The sequence below is a fragment of the Chiloscyllium plagiosum genome, chromosome 2 (genome assembly GCF_004010195.1).
Source record: "Chiloscyllium plagiosum isolate BGI_BamShark_2017 chromosome 2, ASM401019v2, whole genome shotgun sequence".
NCBI lineage: Eukaryota > Metazoa > Chordata > Chondrichthyes > Orectolobiformes > Hemiscylliidae > Chiloscyllium > Chiloscyllium plagiosum.
Window position 1 is genome coordinate 105645976 of NC_057711.1, and position 16632 is coordinate 105662607.

Here is a 16632-nt window from a genome sequence, read left to right on the forward strand (position 1 = left end):
GAAGGAAAACATAAAATGTAGAAAAGATTAATGGTATAGTAAAGGATTGAGAAAGTGTTAAAAACCAACACAAGATGATATCCCCAAAGAAGTTGTAAACAAACAGTGTAAACTACAAAGTAATATAAATATGGACAGAGAGTGCATTTTTAAGTAGATAAAAAGGATGAAGAGGTTAAAGTGAATATAGGCTCCTTTGAGAATGAAGCTGAGAAAATACTCATGGGTAACTACGAAATGGCAGAGGAGTTGAATATATGCTTGGCATTAGTATCCACAGTAGCAGACACTAATAGAATTCCAAAAGTACAAAATAATCAGGGGGCTAATTGAGGAGAGGTAATAAACACAATGACTTTCACCAGAGAAAATAGACAAGGGAAACTAATTGGGATAAAGATTTTTCAGTCAGCTAAATCTGATGGGCTGCATCCTAGGATCACACAGGACGTAGTTACAGAGATAATTAATGAACTGATAGTTATTTTCTAAGACGCCTTGGAATCTCATAATGTTTGAGTATGTTGGAGAACTGCCAATGTAACACTGTTATTTAAAAAGGGAAGGAGACAAAATATGATAACTTAACTTTTATTATTATTAGGAGAATCATAGGGTCCTTTATAAAGAATTTAATAGCAAAGCATTTAGAAATATATAATATGATCAAGCAGAGTTAGCATGGATTCATTTGAAGGGGAAATCCTTTAATTACAATTCTTTGAGGAGGTTATAAGCAGGATAACAAAGGCGGCTAGTACACACAACATGTTTGGATTTCTGATTGCAGTGTTGGAGGTCTGATTTTAGCATGGAGAGAGGAATGGTTAGCAATCAAGAATGCCGATAATAGGGCCATTTTCAGGATGGCAATATATGTTTCATGGAGAGTCACAGGGATCAGTGCAGGGGTGACAGTTATTTACTATATCTGTTTATATGTATATGTAGGTAACAGAAGTGAATGTACTAACATTAATTTTGCAGATGATGCAAAAATATGTAAGAAAGCAAATGGCGAGGATGACACAAAAAGTCTACAGAGGGATATAGACAGATTAAGTGACTGGACAAAATTTTGGCAGATGGAATATAATGTAGGAAAATGGAGGATTATGCACGTTGGAAGGAAGAAGAGAAGAATTGAATATTGTGTAAATGAGAAAAGACTGTAGAAATCTGCAGCCCAGAGGGATTTGGGAATTCTTGTGAGTGAGTCAAAAAAAGAGCTAACACCCAAGTCTAGCAAGTAATAAGAAAGACAAATAGTATTTTGACCTTTATTTTAAAAGGAATGAAAAATACAAATAGCAAAGTCTTGCTAAACCAGTAACAAGGCACTAGTCAGACCACACATAGAATGCTGTAAACTGTTTGTGTCTGATTATCTAAGCAAAGATGAACTGACATTGGAGGCAGCCTAGAGAATGTTCATTAGGTTGATCCCAGAAATTTTCTTATGAAAAGACATTGAGTAGGTTGGGTTTCAACTCTTTGGAGTTTTTTTTAAAAAATGACAGGCAACCTTATTGATGTATATACAATTCTCAGTGGACTTGACAGCGTAGTTGCAGAGAAGCTGTTTTGGATCAAAGGACATAATCTCTTATTGAGAAATTGTCCATTTAAGACAAAGGTGAGGACATTTTCTTTTCTCTCAGAAAGTAATCAATCTATGAACTCCTTTACAGAGGGCTGCAGAATCTGTACCATTAAATGTATTCAAGCCTGCGATCGACAGATTTTTAATCAGTAATGGAATCAAGGGTTATGAGGATAAGACAGGGAGTGAAGTTGAGAATTATCAGATCAACCTTGATGTCATTGAATGACAGAGCAGTCTTGATTGACTGAATAGCTTACTTCAGTTCCTACATCTTATGATATCATATTTATTTATCCAGAATCTTCACCCAACAACATTGAAGGAATGGCGCTATCCATATCCATGAAGATGGCCTCAACTGTGATAGTGGATTCATGTCATGCTACATGTGACCCCACCGTACTGTTCTGTAAAATTCTCCTTACTCTCCTGTTTTGATACCATCACCTTAATAACTTGTTATGACCTCTCTACCTTAATTATATTGTGAATTTTTGGATTATGTCTCATTTTGGTTAGACTCTCAGTATGCGACTCTTATATCTAGCATGTTAGTGTAGTCACTCTGTTTCTCTCCAGCACCAACTTATTTTTATTTTTTGTAATTATCTCTCTGCCTCAATTAATCAATTTATAGGTCATCTCTTCACTTGTTTTTCAAGTGTTGACACTCTTGATTACCTGCACTTATCTAGCATTCAACCTGTTGATACTCCCTCACAACATTTGTATAATATTTTGATCTCTGTGGTTCTAAAGTTTATGCCTGGATGCTCACTTCACTTCAACTGATGAAGGGGCAGCACTCCAAAAGCTTGTGATTTCAAAAACCTGTTGGACTATAACCTGGTGTCAGGTGACCTTTGATAATATTCTTCAAAGTTAGGATTGTGAGTGACTCGGAGGGGAACTTGCAGGTGGTGGTGTTCCTCTGTGTCTGCTTCCTTTGTTGTTTGAGATGGCAGTGGTTGTGAATTTGGAAGGAGTCATCTAAGGAGCTTTATATGAATTTCTGGAGTGCATCTTGAAGGTGGTAAAGGGTCAGTTAGACTCAAAACGTCAGCTCTTTTCTCTCCTTACAGATGCTGCCAGACCTGCTGAGATTTTCCAGCATTTTCTCTTTTGAATTGTCTCCATTGTCTACAGCAAAGAAGTCAGGAGTCAAGATGGGGGATACTTTGGATTTGAATCTCTATGATGGATTGTATCAGGATTACACAATTGGCTTTATAGTCGGAGACAGAGCGTAGTGGTGGAGGGTTGTTTTTCAGACCGGAGGCCTGTGACCAGTGGAGTGCCACAAGGATCGATGCTGGGTCCTCTACTTTTTGTCATTTACATGAATGATTTGGATGACAATACAGGAGGCATGTTTAGTAAGTTTGCAGATGACACCAAAATTGGCGCTATAGTGGACAGCCAAGAAGGTTACCTCAGATTACAACAGGATCTTGACCAGATGGGCCAATGGGCTGAGAAGTGGCAGATGGAGTTTAATTCAGATAAATACGAGGTGCTGCATTTTGGGAAAGCAAATCTTAGCAGGACTTATACACTTAATGGTAAGGTCCTAGGGACTGTTGCTGAACAAAGAGACCTTGGAGTGCAGGTTCATAGCTCCTTGAAAGTGGAGTCACAGGTAGATAGGATTGTGAAGAAGGCATTTGGTATGCTTTCTATTATTGGTCAGAGTATTGAGTACAGAAGTTGGGAGATCATGTTGCAGCTGTACAGGACATTGGTTAGGCCACTGTTGGAATATTGCATGCAATTCTGGTCTCCTTCCTGTCGGAAAGATGTTGTGAAACTTGAAAGAGTTCAGAAAAGATTTACAAGGATGTTGCCAGGGTTGGAGGATTTGAGCTATAGGGAGAGACTGAACAGGCTGGGGCTGTTTTCCCTGAAGCATCTGAGGATGAGAGGTGACCTTATAGGGGTTTTCAAAATCATGAGGGGCAAGGATAGGATAAATAGTCAAAGTCTTTTCCCTGGGTGGGGAGTCCAGAACTAGAGGGCATAGGTTTAGGGTGAGAGGGGAAAGATATAAAAGAGACCTACGGGACAATTTTTTCACACATAGGGTGGTATGTGTATGGAATGAGCTGCCAGAGAAAATGGTGGAGACTGGTACAATTGCAACATTTAAGAGACATTTGGATGGGTATGTGAATAGGAAGGGTTTGGAGGGATATGGGCTAGGTGCTGGCAGGTGGGACTAGATTGGGTTGGGATATCTGGTCAGCATGGATGGGTTGGACCGAAGGGTCTGTTTCCATGCTGTACATCTCTATGACTGTATGACTCTATAATTGGGTCAATGGGCTGAGGAGCGTCAGATGAAGTTTAATCTGGATATATGTGAGGTATTTCATTTTGATAATACAAATAAGTTGAAATTTTATGTTTCTGGGTGTTTTACAATCTTTCCAAGCTGTGTTCTGTTAGCTTTCAGTTATTTCTTCTTTTATGTGTCATAAATTTCTATTCTGTTGTTAAATAAGCTCTACAACCTTGTGTGACTGTGTCTCAGCAACTAACTGCCACATTAACAAGAATGTCCAAAAATACAGATTTCATTTTGGTCTGATTTATCCAGTAGTGCCATCATTTGGGATCATAACACTTATACGGTGATTGTAAAGAAAATAATTCATGGTCTAATGTTTACTGTTCAGTGTCTGTTGTTTTAAGAACTGTATAGTCACCAAATGTTCAAGCTGCATTCAATTCTGATGAGAAATTTGGAGGATTTAATCTTGGTGAAGGAGTTGAGGGAGTGTCATTAGCCTGCATTCCAGCTGTTTTTGCATCCTAAGAGGACTGCAGACTGCCTAATAACAAGAATCAATCTCACAGCATGTTGAGATGGAAGAAATAGTTGGCCATTAATGTGATCCAGCCTGGATTCCTAAACTGGAATAATCAGAAAACAGCATTCTTATTGCTACACTTCCCAACAAAAGGCTAACAATTACAAATAAATCACTACGTTTCTGTTTTGCAGTTTGTCACCGTTGAATTTCGCTTACTGTTCTCCCCGCTACCCAGCTGTAGGATATCCAATATGTGCGAATATTGGTAGGGAATACTAATACTGCAGGAATACTAATACTACAGGATGCCCATAGGCATCATGCAATTTACCTCCATGATCCCAGAAACTCTGGTAAGGTCAGGCACTTGGACCATGCAGTGGAGAAAGATTCCGTCTCCTCTATGATGGTGAGTGGTAGAGTAAAATTATGAAGTTAGGGAGAAAATTGTAGTGCAACTGGAAACGCCCAGTGGGTCTCTTCCCAGATGCAAGCTCTCCATAGAGGATATCCTTTGAGATGCTGCTTTTCCCATGCGGTAGACGTAGCCCAGCCAGAGCAGTCTTTGCGCTGGGAAGGCCAGCGCAAGATAGAACTACTGCGTTGGAGACTCTGTCTTGCCAGGATATGCCCAGGATATGGCAGATATTCCTCAAGTGGAAAGTATTCTGTTTTCCTGCCTGTCTGGCATATGTCGTCCACGTTTCACTGCCGTACAGCAGTGTGTTTATGATGTAGGCGTTGTGGACTGACATTTTTGTTTTCACTATCAGCTTGGGATTTGTCCATATTCGAGTCGTGAGGCAAGCAAGAGTTGAGGCTGCTTTCCCACTCCTCTTGCCGATCTGTGTGTCCAAGGTGAGGTTGTCAGTGATGGTAGAGCCAAGGTAAGTCAACTGATGGATAACATTGAGTTTGTAGTCATCAATGGTGATGACCGATGGTGCCACATCCTGCTAGCTGACTGCTTGTACTCAGGTAGGGCGACATGCTTGGCTTCAAACCAGTCATGTGTCTAGCAGGTCTTCTTCCCAAAGATAGCCAGGGATGTGCGGTGCATGGTATCCTTCAAGGTTTCCCACTTATTTGTGGTGGAGTCTCTGTGTCATAAGGCTCTGAGTTCTCTCGAAAGCCTCTTAGAACTGTTGCATAAGGTCTGGCTGGGACGTCTTGCTGACGTTGATGTGAGGGTTCCCCTGTTGGTTAGTGCAATAGAATCTTTTAGGTTGCAGCCTAATCTTGCAACACATTAAGGAGTGGTCTATGTCACAGTCCACATTGTGGTAAGAGCGTGCGTGGAGAATGTGTTTGATGGTGGTGCGCCTAACTAGGATCAGATTGAGTTGGTGCCAATGCTTTGAGTGCGGGTGTCTCCAGGAAACCTTGTGCTAAGGCTTTGTTTGGAAGCAGGAGTTGGTGATGCGCAAATCATGGTAAGTGCACAACTCGAACAGTTGCTGTCTGTTCTCATTCATTTTGCCCACACCAAAATGTCCAAGGCAGGAGGGCCAAACGTTGTGATCTGCACCCATTCTGGCGTTAAAGTCACCCAGAAGAACAAATTGTTCCTTCCTAGGGTACTGCTAATGAGGGCTGCAAGATTGTTATAGAACTCGTCCTTTGTGTCTGGTGTGGAGGACAGTGTTGGGCATATATGCTGACAACGTTGACTGGGTCTGTAGTGGTGTTGAGGCGAAGAGTCATGAGTTGCTCTGAGCCATTGCTGCCTGGTTCTACTGTGTTCATCAGGCTGTTCTTTACTGAGAAGCCGACCCCGTGCTCTCTGGGCTCATGAGAGCCCTTCCACACTCAGTAAAACATGTAGTCCTTCTCTTTCAGTGAGCCCGCCTCAGCCAGCCTTGCTTCCTGGAGGGCAGCCATTTCCACGTTGAGACTCTTGAGCTTGTTATTTTTGATAGCTGATTTCCTAGAGTCATTGATGTCCTGGAGGTTTTCTGAGAGGCCAGTCATCATCGTTCGGGCATTCCAACTTCACAGTTTTAGGGCTGGTCTCTTCTGTTGTTTTTGTTTGTTGCTTGGTGCGGTGATTACAATTTGCTGTTCAGAGAATTCCTAATCCCCAAGCACCCAATGAGGATAGCAGATTGTGACGGGACAGCACCTTACTGATTGCGATCCTGCCCAGCTTGGGGCGGGTGATAGCTGTCCAGTGGGATCCGAAAATCCCACCCATCATCGGGAGCAACCCCTAGCATCACGCCCTATGCCAATCTAGTGATGACTTAAAATAGGTATCTGCTCAAAGTTTGTGCGAAGATTTGTAGCTCGGGTGCTCGTTGCTGTGGTTCTGTTCGCCAAGCTGGAAGTTTTTGCTGCAAATGTTTCGTCCCCTGGCTAGGCGACATCATCAGTGCTTTGGAGCCTCCTGCGAAGCGCTTCTTTGATGTTTCCTCCGGTGTTTATAGTGGTCTGTCCCTGCCGCTTCCGGTTGTCAGTTTCAGCTGTCTGCTGTAGTGGTTGGTATATTGGGTCCCGGTCGATGTGTTTGTTGATGGAGTTTGTGGATGAACGCCATGCCTCTAGGAACTCCCTGGCTGTTCTCTGTCTGGCTTGCCCTATGATAGTAGTGTTGTCCCAGTCGAAGGGAGCCTCCTGCGAAGCGCTTCTTTGATGTTTCCTCCGGTGTTTATAGTGGTCTGTCCCTGCCGCTTCCGGTTGTCAGTTTCAGCTGTCCGCTGTAGTGGTTGGTATATTGGATCCAGGTCGACTAGCCAGGGGACGAAACGTTTGCAACAAAAATTTCCAGCTCGACGAACAGAACCACAACAATAGGTATCTGCTGCCCCCTCCTGCTGTGTTGTGTTGTGGCAGCAGGTGAAGCTGGAGTGTCCTCTCCAGGTGTGGTGGTGGTAGGATGCAAGCCTAGGTGATGTGATATGAGGAACAAGCTGTTGCCCATGAAGCACGTTCCCCCTCTCCATGACGCTCGCTAATCCAAAGGAACAGCAAAGCCGTTACAGTTTGAGACCAGCGCCGTTGCAGGAGCTGCCAAAACAAGGTTGTAGATAATGGCAAACTGCCCTGGTTCTGGATTTTTCCTCAAGGTTTACTCCTGAAGCCTTTCCCACGTGTGGGTCTGACCACAAGGCAGCAGAGGTTTGAAATCAGAGTTTTCCATTTGTTGTTCGGTGAGACTTTAGTAAAGCCATTGATGAGGTTCTGCATGATAAACTAATTAGTAAAGTTAGATCACATAGGATTCAGGAAGAGCTCGCCAATTGCATACAAAATGGGCTTGATAGTTGAAGACAGAGGGTAGTGGTGGACGGTGGTTTTTCAGACTGGAGGCCTGTGACAAGGGGTGTTCCTCAGGGATTGGTACTGGATCCAGTTTTTTTTGTTATTTATGTAAATGATTTGGATGAGAATACTGGAGGGATGTTTAGTAAGTTTGCAGATGCCACCAAAATTAATGGTATAGTGAACAGTGAAGAAGGCTATTTAAGATTACAGAGATCTTGAACAATTGGGTTAATGGGCTGAGGAGTGTCAGATGAAGTTTAATCTAGAAAATGTGAGTTATTGCATTTTGGTAATACAAGCAAGAACAAGATTTATACCATAAATGGATAGTGTTGCAGAACAGAGAGATCTAAGGATTCAGGTACAACTCATTCTCCTATGACAACATAATTGCATTCCAGCAAAACCTCGCTTAATAGAAAATCACTTCATAAATATGGGAAAGGCAGGGGTAAAATCATAGAATCCCAATATGGGAGCGGCAGGGATAGAATGAGAGAATCACAGGCTCCCAATATGGGAAAGGTGGGGGCAGTATCAGAGAATCATAGAATTGCAACATAGGAAAGGCGGGGCTAGAATCAGAAAATCAAAGAATCCCAATATGGGAAAGGCGGGGGTAGAATGAGAGAATCATAGAATCCCAATACAGTGGAACCTCGATTATCCGAATATCAATTATCTGAAAATCTGATTATCCCAAGGAGATCTCGAGATTCCGACAGAAACATTATATCAAAGACATATGTCCAACACTGATTGTGTCTTTTGTTTGCAGTGATTAAAAGTGCTGCTGAGAGCAGTCCTGGACTGATGGGAGCACAGGCACTGTCTCACCCCCCTCTCTCGCTCTCTCTCTTTTCCCACACTTCCCCTGGAGTTCTACACAGGCATGTTAGGGGGTGGTATTGGACGGGGTTGGGGGGTGGCCGGGCGATGTGGTTGGACAGAGTTGGGTGGGCGGGTTGTGGGGCAATGTTGGACGGGGTTGGGGGTGCGGCGGCTCACGCACAGTGTGCTATTGCCTAGTCTGAACAGGGAGCACACTTCACAGAAAACTGTCCACGAGCAGAAAGGCATTGAATTGATTAACCAAATAACCAATTATCTGAACGAAATAGTGCCCACCCATCTCGTTCGGATAATTGAGGTACGCCTGTATAAAAAAGGTGGGTGTAGAATGAGAGAATCATAGAATCCCAATATGTGAAAGGCTGGGATAGGGGCAGACCAGCAAAAAATATCACTCACGATCACTCAAAAATCACCCAAAAGACTAACACAAGGTATAGCACAGAGTGTGGTGCTGGAAAAGCACAGCAGGTCAGGCAGCATCCGAGGAGCAGGAAAATTAACGTTTTGGGCCAGAGCCCTTCATCAGGAATTAATTCATTCTTAATGAAGGGCTCCACCCCAAAACATTGATTCTCCTGCTCCTCAGATGCTGCCTGACCTGCTGTGCTTTTCCAGCACCACACTCTCAACTCTAATCTTCAGCCTCTGCAGACCTCACTGTCTCCAAAGTATAGCACAACCTGAATGAAAGTTTAAATCATATTTATTTACAAAACAAAAGTAAATGTAATGATAATTTTCAAGTGTTATTTGTAAAGAAGGGACAGGGGCTCATCATCATCACCACCACCTTCAGGTGCAGTAATGGTTCCAGGAGTAGATGACTGTGGTTCATTGGCTCCTGACTGTTTCTTTGGGGTTAGTTTAAGAAAGACATGCAGTTTTTGCTGCTATTCCCTACCCTGCTGTGTTCTGCATTGGAATCGTTGTCCTCTAAGAGCTGCAACTGTCTCTCAATTTCCTGCAGGATAGAAGTCAAAAGAGAACAGCCTTGAGAAATCCAATTTTTTTTGCCTGCAATACTGTCTAAAAACATCTTCTAAAGTATCAAGGTCAGAAGAAATTTGCCCCATCATCTAGACCTTTTTGCTTGATCTGAAGTAAATGCCTAGAATGGACTTCAAGGCTTGTGGGTTGGCAGAGTGGTACACCATCACAGGTTTAGGCTTAAAGTCTCTACTAACCCTGACTCCACATTCATACGATCCTTTGCCATCTTAAAGCCTGGAGTGCATGCTTTATTCTTAGAAAGGTAAGTTTGTGCTGAGCATTTGCTTTTAAAATAAACCTGTCTCATCCAAATTGATGACTTGATCTAAGATGTAGCTTTCTTCATCAATTTCTTTTGCTATGGGAGGAAATGCCAGCGAACATTCATTGTCTGCACAGGCATATTTACCAATTAATTTTACATCATGGAATGCATAGCAGTTTTTAAACCAGCAAACCACCCACTGCTAGCACCAAAGGCAATCACATCTGCAGCATTTTGAACTTTTCTCTTTAGATCTTCATAAATGGATAAGGCTTTCTCTTTTATGGTGAGAAAGGTTGTCCCAGATAGCTTTTTTGTTTGATCTTCTATCCAAACACTTAGCAGCCTCTCCATCTCCTCAAGTTCCTTTGGCCATGACCTCACGGATTTGCTGGCACTCAGACTTGTCCCAGCAATATAGTTTGCTTTAATCTTTTCAGTGTTGCCTCTAATCCTGCATAAGGTAGACTCCCTCATTCCTGTTAAGCGAGCTTTCTCACATGTTCTCTCCTTATGCTGAAAACATTTTATAACATCGAGCTTCTCTTCCAGTGTTATAACTTTCTTTTGCGTTCACCACCTGCTAAAATTCTTGTCACTATGCCCCTCCATTTTTGCAAAAAAAGGATAATCCAGGAGTAGGTTGTGTGATATGCAGGTACAAGAACAAATTAGCGAGGCAAATGGTATGATTAAAAGTAATGCAGTCCTGCAAGCATTATACAGGGCTTGTATAGGAATTATACAAGAATATTCTTGTCTCAGAGGAAGAACAATGAACATTCATTAGTTTAATTTTTGAGATGAAGCTGCTCAATGTACAGTACTGTACCTCTCTCATACTCTGATGGCAGCTGACATTGATGTATGTGCAGAGCAGAGCATGCGAAATGATTGCTGCTGGATTCGCACTATTGTGAACAGAGGTAAGCGTTCTCAAAAAATATAGTTCCCTAATTCTTCAGTGACATGGTAGCCAAACCATGCTGCCGGAACACTGTTTGTATCAGAACTACCTGTACATATATCTTTGAAATTTACCCCACAGATAGACAGGGTGGTTAAGAAGGCATTTAACTCACCTGCCTTCATCGTTCAGACTTTTGAGTGGAGGAGTTGGGACGTCATGGTGAGGTTCTATAGGACATTGGTAAGGCCTCTTCTGAAGTACTGTGTGCAGATCTGGCCACCTAGTTATAGGAAGGACACTATTAAGCTGGAGAGGGTTCAGAAAAGATTTACCAGGATGTTTCCCTGAATGGAAGATTTGAAATAAAAGTAGGATGGAAAGACCGGGACGTTTTGAAGGAACATAGGAGGGGTGACCTTGTTGAAGTTTATAAAATCAAGACAGGCACAAATAAGATGAATGAAAAGAGTCTTTTCCCTAGAGTGGTGGAGTTCAAAACTAGGGGGCATATTTTTAAGGTGAGAGGAGAAAGATTTAAAAAGGACACGAGGGACAACTTTTTTTTTAAGAAAGAGAATGGTTTGTGTATAGAAAAAACTGCCAAAGAAAGTGGTGGCTGCAGGTCCTGCTGCAGTGTTTAAATGACATTTGGGTAAATTCATGAAAAGGAAAAAAATGAAGGGATATGGGTCAAGTGCAGGCAGGTGGGACTAGTTTAGTTTGGAAACATGGTTAGCATGGACTGGCTGGACTGAAGCGTCTGTTTCCATACTCTGTGACTCAATGACTCTATGACACAATGAGTCTTTAGACACAAGGTTTCAATGAATTCTACAATTTAAATCAACTTCTGATTCTGTTTTGTTTGCCCTGCTGAGGAGCTCTGTATGACCATTTCACATGAGCTGGATAATGAAGTAGCTTTCTTGGCCATTGAAAATAAGGTTGAAAAGTAAAGTGCAACGGATGGAGGTCCAACAATACTATAGTTTCTCCCTGTCTTCCAAGCTAAATATTTGATTTTTTGCCAGTGAAATGGGTTGCTCCAGATAAAAAAAATCCAGGCTATAATGCCAACACATATCTTTGGCTCACAGCTGTGCTGAACAAAAAGATACAACAGCAAAGTCAGTAATCTTTCGTCCTTCTCAGTTTTGCTCACGGAACAAAAGTAAGCACTGGCTCTCACGGACAAAAGCGTTTGCGGATTAGTTTGTAAAGCGTTTTAGATAACTTGTGATCACAGCATGTTAATCATTTTTCAGGATTCATACCATACCAGCACCATTTATATTTGAAGAATAAGTCAATTATTTTTACATCTTGTTATCTTGCAAGCGTATGTCCCTTAATTAGAAATTCGATACGATTGACTCATGCACTATGTAAGATTAATTTGCACCGCTCAGAGAGGTTTTCAATCATGGCCTGGGATGCATGTACTGTTTTATTTTTCTTTGCAGCTAAACCTGTCCCTGGCGAAATTATCACCAAGGTTAATGTCTTACTGAAGTGGCAGCTGTGCAATGGTTTGTAAAGTGAGTGAGAGTGCTAAGGACAGGGGGCTAATGGAGTGTGAAGAAGTAACAGCAGTGGTAGCTGTTAGCCTGTGAAATCAACATATGTACTCTCATAAACAAGAGAGGTAATGCTCACTTTGAATACCAGCAAAGAGATGCAGTTGCTGCAAAATAGAACACGACAGGCCAACCTGCTGTTTTTATGAGATTCAGCCTGACTTTTTCTTCAGAAATCTGTTTGAGGTTATGAAAGATTGCAGGGTTCTGCAAAGGAAAAATGGATAACAGCTCAGAGCACAACATGAGCTTGGTGCTGACAATCTGCTCTGCTCTAACATTTTCTTGAGATCTGACAAAATTTCATGTGCTATCTCGACATTTACTTCATCTGACAAACTGTCATATATGAGGCCACGGTTTCCATGAAAGATTGAAAATAAATCTGTGCCAGACCTTCAACATCATTAATTGGTTCTTGGAAATGTGACATTATGCAAGACAACATGAGGTGAGATTGTCTGCCTGGGGTCAAACAGCCCTTCCCAAGATTGTCTGCTCCCTATCCCAGGGTAAAGCCAGTAAGCAGTAACATTTGGAAATGAATACACTTGTGATGGTTTCCCCATTCTGAAGTATGCAAGATGGACCAAACTGGTGCATTCACCAGTTTTACTGTTTTTCTCCTCTGGGATCTTACACAAGCTTTGAGAACCAACTTTTGCAGGCTTAACATGGAAGATAAGACATGGGGACTTTCAGTTGCATGGTAAAGTTAATATTAAATCGGGTAGGAGCAGTAATGGGGTTTCAGTTGGAGAGCAGGCTGATGATAAGGGAGGATTTCCTCTCTAAAGAAATTGAAAGCATGTTAGGAAAATGATTTTCCAAATTTGTGTGTATTTATCATAGTTGTTGTGACTCACTGGGAGCGCAGATGTTAGACAATATTAACGCAATGAATGCAGTGTGCCATCACTAAATATGGAGTCCTAAACTGAATAAGTGAGCATCAGTGACACTGATACATCTGAAGTCCAGAGACCAGTCTTTCATGTATTACATTCCAGATCACATCACATTAAACAACATTCCTAAGGTTGCCTCTAGTTCTTTAGGTAACTATCTTGACTTTGTATCTCTGGGTTAACAATCCTTCTACCACTGGAAGCAGTATGTCTGTATTTATTCTGTCATGACAGTTTTGAATTTGACACCTCTGTCAAGCTTGCTTGAGGCCTTCTCTGCTCTAAGGAAGACAGTTTCAGTTTCTCGCTTTTCCTGCTAAAGTACATGTTGTCAGGTGCCATTCCAGTAAATCCCTTCGGCATCACCTGCAAGGCCTTTCCTGAGGGGAAAAGACAGTAAAAACAAAATCAGTGATACTCAGAAATGAACGTGGTAGTCATACTAGACCTTCATTTCCAAATATATAAGAAAAGTTGGATCAGTGTGTATCATTCGTGCATTTTACTGAACTTTACTTCTCGATTGACATCAATTTTTACATAGCATCCCTGGTCTAAGAATCAAATATTTAGGACAAAACACCACTTCCCGAACGTTAGCTAATTTTACAATAATGCTGACATTGTCGCTTTATTCCCATGGCTTTAATTTTCCTAATAAGCAAATTATGCAGCACTTTGGCAAATGCTTTTGAGCATCATTAACCACATCAGCAAAGTGCACATATCAAGACTTTTTGTTACTGCACCAAAAATAGAAGTTAATCCAAGAAAATATGCCTTTAAGAAATTTACATTCATTTTCATTTATTGGCTAATTATTTTTGATTGGCAATTATTTGTTTTTACCGAATTATTGTCTATAAGAGTTTCTTAACCATTGACATTAGATTGACTGGCATTCAATAGTTTAAACTATTCTTCTTCCATTTCTTTATTGGTTGCAAGCCTCATGTCCTCTGACAGCACCGCATATGTGAAGAAGAGAAGATTGTAGCCAGTGCCTCTATAATTTACATCTTCAGTAATCTAAGATACATCACAACTGGACTGGGTAACTTTTCTACTTTGAGTATTGACAACCTGTTAAGTTCCTTCTCTATACTTAACTTTATTTGCGATGCTATTAGCACTATCTCTTTTTTCTCTCTTACATTGTCAGCACTGTCTTTTTGAGTGATAACAGATCCAAAATATTCTTTTAGTATCTCAAATACATCTCATTTCTGGTTCCCTTATTGCCTTAATGTTTCCTTTGAATAGTATGTTTAATGCTTACAAAAAAAGTCTAGGTTTCCTTTTTTATGTTAACCTTTCTCCACTTTTATATTGTCTCCTTTAAACCCTCCTGTTCTCTGTTTATAATTTTCTCTGTGCTTTCTGTATTGAGCTTCTCTATTCTGTTATCAACTGAATAGTGGTATACATGATTCAGTTTGTTTATTCCAATCTCAAAGGATGAAACCCTATATAGGGGCCTGCGTGACATGGCCTTTACACCCAAAGAATTGACTTCTCTGCTTTCTGATGCTGCCTGGCTTGTTGTGTTCTTTCAGCCTCCTGCCAGTCTACTTTGGATTCCAGCATCTGTAGATTTTTTTTGTCTCTAACCTATTGTGAGATTTGTGGCCGGATTACATGAGAAGTTTGGCAAGGCCTATCAAACATTGGAAGCATTTCATTCCATTTTTAATGTGATTGCTAAGCACTGAGGTGTTTTTTTTTTACTCAACAGGGTAAAAATTGAAAATTGGAAATTAATGAGGATTATAGCTTGCGAAATGCTAATTAGCCTTTGGTCAACTTTCTATCTTATCAATAATATCAAACAAGCTAGATGTGAGAATTCTTGTCATGGAAGTCAGAGCAGGTGTCTGGAAACTTTAGCTGGACACTTCTTCAGGACAGCATTTATATTAGATATTGGGCACCAGCATTTCAGGGTTCGGTCTGTGGATATTTTCCACAAATATCCCACGTACACAGATATTGACATCACATGTGTCAGCCTCCAAGAACCCTCATGACATAGTTCAAATCCACTTACAGGGCTCATTTGCACTTCATCTGCTCTGCACCTTGGGTTGCACCAGCAATTATTTGTTGTAATGCTGCTGCAAGTACACTGTGTGCTCAGGAACATGCAGCCAGTTCATAGATTGGACCAGGCTGCTTCTTCTAGGTGCTCACTCACTCTCATAGTGCTCACTCAACCTGAGCCTACATGGATGCATCAAGCATTCCAGCCTTGCCTTGTCCTTGATATTTTGTGCTTTGCACCCTCTGCCTCCCCCCTTAGATTAGAGTTACTGGGCTAACAGTACTGCTATATTGCCTTGTCATTTAATGCAGACAAATGATCAAAAAGCTAATCATGGTGGTCAGCAGCCCTTAGTCAAGACAAGGGAGATAGCCTTCAGTGAGTGGGTCTCCCCACCAATAAGTCAAGGGCAGTGTCTGGCACCAGTCCATGGGCTTGGACTTGGTCAGTTAGTGACACAGGATGGTGAGATTCAAGATCTTCTCTTCATAATAGATGATGAGCCAAACGTTAGGCAGCCCCCTAACTGTTCTGGTCATTCCTGTCCTGTTTTGGCTGTTTTCTTTCTGGAATGAGATGAAAGTCCCCAAATGCTACCTGAACTGCTGTGCTATTCTAGCACCACTCTACTCCAGAATCCAGTTTCCAGCATCTGCAGTCATTGTTTTTACCCAATGAGATGAACGTGCATGGCACGGATGTTGAGTGCAGGTCGGAATGTATCCCGAGATTGAGTAGGAAGAGCAAAATGTATGCAAGGTTAGTGGTGTCAAAATGGATTAATTCCAGGAAAGGTAAGAGAGGTAGCCGGCTAGTGCAGGAGTCTTTTGTGGATATACCCATTTCAAACAAATATGCAGTTTTGGAAAATGTAGGGGTTGTTGGATTCTCAGGGGAACATAGTATGAACAGCCAAGTTTCTGGTATTGAGACTGGCTCTAATATAATGAGGGGTATGTCGGGTTCCAAGAGATCAATTGTTTTCAGGGATTCTCTAGTCTGAGGTATAGACAGACATTTCTGTGGCCAGCAGCGAAAAAGCAGAATGATGTGTGGCTTCCCTGGTGCCAGGATCAAGAATGTCTCAGAGATGTATGTCGGGTTCCAAGAGATCAATTGTTTTCAGGGATTCTCTAGTCTGAGGTATAGACAGACATTTCTGTGGCCAGCAGCGAAAAAGCAGAATGATGTGTGGCTTCCCTGGTGCCAGGATCAAGAATGTCTCAGAGATGGTGCAGAATGTTCTCACGGGGGAGAGGGGTCAGCAGGAGGTCATTGTCCACATTGGAACCAACGACATAGAAAGGGAAAAGGTTGAGATTCTGAAGGGAGATTACAGAGAGTTAGGCAGAAATTTAAAAAGGAGGTCCTCGAGAGTAGTAATATCTGGATTACTCCCGGTG